Source organism: Phacochoerus africanus, chromosome 4 (assembly GCF_016906955.1).
Source record: "Phacochoerus africanus isolate WHEZ1 chromosome 4, ROS_Pafr_v1, whole genome shotgun sequence".
Classification (NCBI taxonomy): domain Eukaryota; kingdom Metazoa; phylum Chordata; class Mammalia; order Artiodactyla; family Suidae; genus Phacochoerus; species Phacochoerus africanus.
The window spans coordinates 15,279,443-15,288,383 of NC_062547.1; the positions used below are offsets into that span (position 1 = coordinate 15,279,443).

Below are 8,941 nucleotides of genomic sequence, written 5' to 3' on the forward strand. Positions count from 1 at the left end.
TTGGTCTGTGTATATATGTATAGTGCATTATCTTTCTGTCTTACCGAGCAGACTATTTCTTTCTTCTCCACATTTAATTTTGATTTTTAGAACTTATTTTTTAAAACTATAAAACGTTTTTAAAATAAAACTTATTTAAACTGTAAATAAATTTAAACTTATATTTAAACCCTTATGTTTTGAAAAACAGAGAGTTTCTTTTGCTTGATATATCTTGTAATAAATACTAATGCAAGAATATTTATTTTTATCCAATCAACAGAAGCTGTACTTGTACTGAATATGACTATTTTAAATTGCACGTAGAACATAATTTTAAGAATAAAAATGTCAATTAACAAGCCCACTAATTGTCTAAAGTAAAATGAACCATTAACATAGTTTTTCCCAGTGGTAATTTAAAATTATACCACATAAAATGTGGCAGAAACTATTAAACTGGAGGGCAGCTTCCTTTCAGTGTCCATTTGTGTTTCTCAACATCGTAGAGAGAAATGATAAACAGAGCAGGAGAGCAAGAACACTAGAACTCCCCCCAGGTTTCTGATCTGGGGAAGCAGTCTTATTCTTACCCATGGAGAATGGCAACTCGCTAAGCATCTACTCATCACCTAATAGGTTTCAGACACTGCAGACACCATACCTGGCACTACTGCATGTGAGGAAGCACATTCAAATAACTTATGTGTTCTGATGTGTACCAGGGAGAGTGTGTCACCAATTATATATATTTCTGGTTACACTCTGCTTGTGATAGATATTTACTGATGGTGTATTTCTCTGTACACTTACAGCTGAGAGTTCAAATGTGAATTATCCGTGAAGAGGGAATAATTCTTAAATCTGTGGGCCAACTCTCCATTTATAAGATACATCTGAGAATTGCAATGTGTAAGTTCTCAGCCACAGAGGAGGGCTCAGTAGCATGAAACACTGAACTGACTTACAAAGTCACTTGAAGTTGGAAGCAGGAGGAGAAACCTGATCTTGTTTAAATAGCATACTGTTTATGCATCTAAGGTTGCACCATAGATATTTAACAGGTGACAGGTGCTAGGTCTGAAGAGATGTAAATTGTGGAGAAAGTAAGGAAGAATTGAAACAAGAACTGGGGCAGGTCTGCCAAGAACATGCTCTTCACTGAAAATGACAACTCTAGTTTTAAGAAAGTGAGACCATAATACTTTCCTGATTAAGACCTGTTATTTCTTATTTTTGTAGATATTTCAGGACCCAGGAAGTGTTCCTTCGTAAGTGGATCTCCACATGTCTCCCAACAATGTGACTGAATTTGTTCTCTTGGGACTCACACAGAATCCACACTTGCGGAAAATACTCTTCGTGGTCTTTTTGTCCATTTTCCTGTTTACCTTGCTGGCCAGTCTGTCCATGTCATTACCATCTCCCTCAGCCCCACACTTTCGGCCCCCATGTACTTCTTTCTCACTCACTTGTCCTTCATAGATGCCTCCTTATCCTCTGTTGCCACCCCCAAAATTACCATTGACCTGCTGTATCAGAGGACAAACCATCTCCTGGGGTGGCTGCCTGACTCAACTCTCTTTAGAACATTTCCTTGCAGCATCAGAGATCATTGTGCTCATTGCCATGGCTTATGGACCGCTATGTGGCCATCTGCAAGCCTCTGCACTACACGACCATCATGCGCCATGGGCTCTGCCAGCTCCTGGTGGTGGTGGCCTGGGTTGGGGGGATAATCCATGCTACTGTACAGATTCTCTTCATCCTTGACTTGCCCTTCTGTGGTCCCAATGCCATTGACCACTTCATGTGTGACTTCTTCTCACTGTTTGAACTTGCCTGCACTGACACCTACTGGCGTGGAATAGTGATATCAGCTAACACTGGGGGCATGTGCTTGCTCATTTTTTTCATGCTCCTCATCTCCTACATAGTCATTCTGAGCTCCCTGAAATCCCATGGCTCTGAAGGAAGACGCAAAGCCCTCTCTACCTGTCTATCCCACTTTACAGTAGTGGTACTCTTTTTTGTCCCTTGTATATTCACCTATGTACGTCCTGTGGCCACCTATCCTGTGGACAAGTTGGTGAGTTTGTTCTATGGAACCCTCACTCCCATGTTAAATCCTATCATTTATACAGTGAGAAACACAGAGGTGAAGAATGCCATGAAGGTTTTACTGAAGAGGAGAGTAACTTGGGTTGTACATGATGCCTAGAAATTAATAATTTATGTACATAGGGAGGTTGATATCTGTTGTAAATTGTGAAAGAAAACTAAGAATTCTTGCAGATTATTGACAGAAGAAAGGCAAGAACTAATATTTGTTGATTATTTAATAGTGGCTAGGCATTTATTAGTCATCTTGATAACCTTTAATATTCTTAGCAAGGCTTCAATACTCATGTTCATAACTTCAGAATAGACAATGGAAAAACAACTATATAACCCTAGTTTTATGAATATGGAGTATGTTTTACCCCGGATTCTTACACTGTTTTACTAAATTGTGCTACTTGGATGAAATTGGCTTCTCCACCTTGGTCTCAGAGCTTCTTCCATTTTTCTTAAACCTGTATTAAAGCAGATAAGGGATAGAAATTCTTAGGAGATGCATAGAAAAGGGACAGTTGCAAGAAGGAATTACAGCAGAGTTTTTTCTTTTGCTATTGTTTTTGTTTTGTAATATGAATTTACCGAAAGCAAGGAGAGAGTCCCTTATAAAGGGGGAAAAGATAAATTCACAATCTATTTCTTTACTTGGCACAGAGAAAATTTGAAATTACTCTGAATTTGCTCTATTTTCTTAAAATCCTATGGCCAACAGCTTTGAATATAAAAGAAATGTTTTCATTTTCCATAACATGACTTGAGTCCTTTGAAACAAAGTTAAGTATCTTTTATCAAATTTGAATGAATAGTCATATGATTAGGTTCCAAAGCTATGGTTCTGTAATTCTGATGCATACATTTACCATAAATTAATGCTTTATTGCTCTTTAGTATATTCACTTCAATGATTTACCCATGTAAGAACTGGTGTTTCCATTATTAGCATCCCCACTTTACAGAAAAGCAAATTAAATCCAAAAGAGTTTCACTAAGTTACTTGCCTCTTACGTCATGCGTGCTTCCTCCATAAAGTGTGCTAGGAAATATTACACTGGAAGGCAGTTTCTTTTCAAAGTTTCAGCTACAACTTCCAACCCAAGTCTTTAAAACTCAAACCTACTTTCTTTCTAATGAAATATGATTATCTGTGGTATAAGTCTGCAGACGACAACATTATCTGCAATCTTAATAATTAATGCACTGAGCTTCGAGGAGATATCATCCATATATTGTAGGATTGTCTCACATGTAGCAGTATATTTCATCACTATATTTTGCTGTCTTTGAAAGTTCAAGTTATGCCACTTCACTTTTTAAAAAGATCAACACTAGCATGGTAACCTTTTTTTTGGTAAAGGTAAAAAATCCCCTTCAGATTTCATTCTCATAAGTGAAAATATGCACTAACATAGAACTTCAAAAAATCAAAATGGCTAAGGTGAACCTTCCAGAAAGTAGGAACATACTAGCAATGTGCCTCTAAATATGTGGAGATTACCAGGTGATTCTACATTATTACATCATTCTTTGTTAATCCAAATCTCTCTGACTACAACACTCCAATCATGCTACATCTCATAAAATCACTTCCTCCAAGTCAATGGTCAACCTGAGCTATTTCTTCCATAATTTGACCATACACTAACTCCAGAGAATGGTGCTGGGGAGAATGTGCTTACTAGGTTGTGCATGGCTACCTCCAAGGTGGCAAGAATATACAATGGAGAAAAGAGTGTCTCTAACAAGTGGTGCAATTTGTCAAAAAGTTCCTTGTATGAAGATTTTGAAGATCTTCATTTTATGAAAGGATTAATGTAAAATAAAGATGGCCCATAAGAACACAACTTAAAGAGGCATGTTAAACATTTGGTTATAAATTAATTGGCAAAAAACTTGGATATTTCTGTGATATACAACATTTAAAGATAATAACAAGGATGATGATTGATTCCATTACATCAAGATATTCCAATTTTAGGAACCCCTTATTCATTTTGGAATATCTATAATAAGCACCTTTATCTATACACTGTAAACTACAGTCCATCTTCAGTCACTTGGCAATGTTTCTCAAATAATTTAACAAGCCTAATTAGCTTGATGTTCTTCTCTGAGAGGAATTGGGGCTCCTTTGAAGTATCCCAGAAAGAGCTGGAGGCTAAAAGAATTTTAGTTAAATTTTGATATTTGATAAGTTTGTTAAAAATATCAAAAAAATTTGAAAACACAAAAAAATCATATGTCACTCTGAAAAAATACTTACTCATTGAACCCAAAACACAAGATTTCAAAAAAAAAAAATACAGATTATTTAAGGGCACAGAAAACCACACAATGTCTTATTAATGGCAGGCAGCACTTGAAGAAAACTTTCTTCTCCTAATAGGGAATGAAAATTAGAGTCGAGACTTATACCATTTTTCTTTTTTAATTTTTTTAAAACTTTTATGGCTGCACCAATGGCATGTGGAAGTTCCCAGGCCAGGGGCTGAATCCAAGCTGCAGCTGCAACCTATGCTTCAGCTGTGAAAACTTAACCCACTAAATGAGGTGAGGGATTGAACCCACATCATCACAGAGACAACATCAGGTCCTTAAACAGCTGAGCCACAATAGGAAGTCCAATGAGATGTATATTAATAGCGATTCAACATAAGGCCAGATACCATAAATCTGGCCATAAATCTTTGCAAAGGAAGTGACTGACAAGGAATTAATCTCCAAAATATACAAATATCTCATACAGCTTTACATTAAAAAAAAAAAACCCAAACATCCCAATCAAAGAAATGGTCAGAAGATCTCAATAGACATTTCTCCAAAGACAGACAAATGGCCAAAATACACATAAAACAAGCTCAACATCACAAATTGCTAGAGAAAGGCCTATCAAAACTGCAGTGAGATATCGCATCGCATCAGTCATAATGACCATCATCAGAAAGTCTACAAATAATAAATGGGAAGTGTTGTGGCTTGGGAGAAAAGAGAAACCTCCTTCACTGATTGTGAGCATGTAAGTTGGTATCACCACTACAGAGAGAAGTGTGGAACCTTAAAAAACTAAATATAAAACTGCTATACAATCTAGCAATCCCATGCCTACCCAGAGAAAAGCATAATTGGAAATGATATATGCATCCCACTGTTCACTGTAGCACTACTTACAGTAGCCCAAACACAGCAGCCACCAAAACGCCCATCAGCAGAGGACTGGATAGAGACGGTGTGGTATATATATACAATGGAATGTTACTTGGACATAAAAAAAATAATAATAATGCCATTTGCTACAACACGGATGGACCTAGAGATTCTCATACTAGTGAAGTAACTTAGAGAAAGGCAAATATCATGAGATCGATTTTATGTGCTAATAATGATACGAAAGAATTTATTCAAAAAACAGAAACAGACTCAAAGATTTCAAAACCAAACTTATAGTTACTAAATGGAAAATGTGGGGAGGCATGGATTGGGTGTTTGGTATTGGCATGTACACACTGCTATATAGGGAATTGATTGGTTACGAGGACTACAATATAGAATGGGGAAATCTATTCAATATTATGTGATGGTCTAGATGGAGAAGGAACCTGAAAGATAGTAAATGTATATGTATATGCATGGTTGATTCACTTTGTTTTACACCTGAAACTAACACAACATTGTAAATCACCTACCATCCAATAAAAATTTAAAAAAATGTAAGAGGGTTGGCCCAGGATTTAGTGCCTTAGCTTCTTATTTCCTCTTGGTATATATATGGCATTCTTACTGCCGGTCTTATATTTTCTTGTGGTAAATTTGAATATTATTGCCTATTTTTTTCTATTCCATTTGGATATTATACAATTACAATTAGATGATTGAAATAAATTCAACTCACCATCTCTAACTATAACTGAAGAATAGAATTATGTTCATCATTATCATGGTAATCTAATTCCAGAATTGTCATGGGAAAGAACTCCTTTGAAGAGGGGCTGTAAATTTTACCTTGTGTTAAATGCTGTATTATAATAGGATTCATAATTATCACCTAATGTTCATCTGAAAATAACATTTAAAAATTATGATTTGCATAAATTCTAGTAACTTAAAATTAATATGATACAATTAAAAATAAGATTTTTACATCCCTAAATGTTTAATTTGCACAATACTAAATATTGAGAGTCCATAATAAGCTCATATGTTATCAAAACTTAAATTCATAAATATTTAACTGAGAATCAACTTTTTTTTTTTTTTTGGTCTTGTCATAGTACTTTGTCTTCATGTAGACTCAGGGAGAGGTTCAAAATTAATGATGATGCAATAAAAGTTCAGCTCTGCTATTCAGTTAACTTACATGACATAATTAATTAGGTTGTGGCCAAGGTCTGCTAATGGTGCTGAAATACCCCTGAGGTCCAATTAGCCACAGCTAAGAAACTTCATAGAATTCACTTGAAAACAGAATATGTTGCAGTACTTTTAAGGTTTACCATAGGTACTTTTATAAATCAACAAAGACACTGATAGCTTAGCTAGTTGAGGTTTTTAAATCTTACCATTCTACTTTTTCCTTGGTAAACTAACAGCTGCTTGAGGCCCTGAGCCTGGAGTTATGGTGGAGAAGTTAAACGGTAAGATTTTTTTTTTTTTTCCAGGAAATCATTTGATCATAGAATTTCAGATCTTACAAATCATAATTTCCTTTCATCTATGCCAATCTGCATACAAAATGCCATGAAAGATAGACTCAAGTACAATACCACCAATTTAGAAGTAAAAATAGTTTGGGGCTCTTTTTTTTCTTATTGATAAATATTTAAAATATGTAAAATAATAACAAATATAGTTAGAATTAAATTAGAATAATTATACAATTCTAATTTTCATCAAACATTTTCTTCAATTTATAAGTTAAGAATACTCCTATGATACTGCCTAATTTTTAAAAACATCTTGTGAAAGCTGTACATCAGAGATGCACTCTTTTAATCATCCGTTTTTCTGATGTTGAACATTCAATGCCATTTCTAAATATTTCCCAGCTCAGTAATTGTGTTTGAACATGTAAGTAAATAATGGTTTTTCTCCTTTAAAAATATAAATATATCTAGTCACTTATTATGGAACATAATGTAGGATAATGTGAGAAAAACAATGTGTATAAGTTTATGTGTGTGTGTGTGTGTGTGTGTTTGTGTGTAACTGGGTCATTTACTGTACAGTAGAAAATTGACAGAACACTGTTAAACCAATCTATAACGTAAAAATAAAAATCGTTAAATTGCAAAAATTTCCCTTAGGGTTTTATTCCTAGAAAGAGTATTGTGGTGCCAAAGGGGAGAAAAAACTAATTTCTATTTTTTCATAGTTATTTTTAAAGCACTTTTGTTAATTATGTCTAACACTTAATTTATGTACACACGATACTTCTCTGATCTGTTAGGGGAGCCCAACTTAGAATAAGGGAATGCAGTGGAGCTGCTGCACTTTGTCTCCACATATGTATAGAATTTGCATTATGGATAATTAAAAAATAAAGTTCTTTAGTCATTTATCCTTTGAAAGAAAAGACGTGTTTGTTTGTTTTTGTAGAATCCATTTTTATTATATTCATTTATTCTCTTCTCTTTCCTTAGGAAATTTATGTTCCCAAATTTCTCATTCTATTAGGAATTCAGTATCCTGTAACCAGGAATGATGGAAGAATGGTCAGTGTGGGAAGATGGGAGAAGGCATGAGAATGCATTTAATAGAACCATAAAGGAGTAAGAAGAAAAAATATATCATGAGTGGGTTCTCGCTGCTGTTTGTTAATGAATTTCAGGCATTAAGGGCATTTAACAGGCAGACTCTTCAGGACTTTGTGTGAACACATTCATGTACATAGGAAGTATCCAGTAAATATTTGTTGAATCTGTGAACTTTGGTAGGTATTTATAAAAAGTAATAAATTTTATATCTGTTTGTATTGGTCTGTGTATATATGTATAGTGCATTATCTTTCTGTCTTACCGAGCAGACTATTTCTTTTCTTCTCCACATTAATTTTGATTTTTAGAACTTATTTTTTAAAACTATAAAACGTTTTTAAATAAAACTTATTTAAACTGTAAATAAATTTAAACTTATATTTAAACCCTTATGTTTTGAAAAACAGAGAGTTTCTTTTGCTTGATATATCTTGTAATAAATACTAATGCAAGAATATTTATTTTTATCCAATCAACAGAAGCTGTACTTGTACTGAATATGACTATTTTAAATTGCATGTAGAACATAATTTTAAAGAATAAAAATGTCAATTAACAAGCCCACTAATTGTCTAAAGTAAAATGAACCATTAACATAGTTTTTCCCAGTGGTAATTTAAAATTATACCACATAAAATGTGGCAGAAGAACTATTAAACTGGAGGGCAGCTTCCCTTTCAGTGTCCATTTGTGTTTCTCACATCGTAGAGAGAAATGATAAACAGAGCAGGAGAGCAAGAACACTAGAACTCCCCCCAGGTTTCTGATCTGGGGAAGCAGTCTTATTCTTACCCATGGAGAATGGCAACTCGCTAAGCATCTACTCATCACCTAATAGGTTTCAGACACTGCAGACACCATACCTGGCACTACTGCATGTGAGGAAGCACATTCAAATAACTTATGTGTTCTGATGTGTACCAGGGAGAGTGTGTCACCAATTATATATATTTCTGGTTACACTCTGCTTGTGATAGATATTTACTGATGGTGTATTTCTCTGTACACTTACAGCTGAGAGTTCAAATGTGAATTATCCGTGAAGAGGGAATAATTCTTAAATCTGTGGGCCAACTCTCCATTTATAAGATACATCT

The 8,941-nt window shown here is 34.5% G+C and overlaps 1 pseudogene; it reads left to right on the plus strand.

Moving 5' to 3' along the window:
- The first annotated feature begins 1,266 nt into the window (after positions 1-1,266).
- LOC125124472 (olfactory receptor 140-like) lies at positions 1,267-2,200 on the plus strand (annotated as a pseudogene).
- Positions 2,201-8,941: the final 6,741 nt, after the last annotated feature.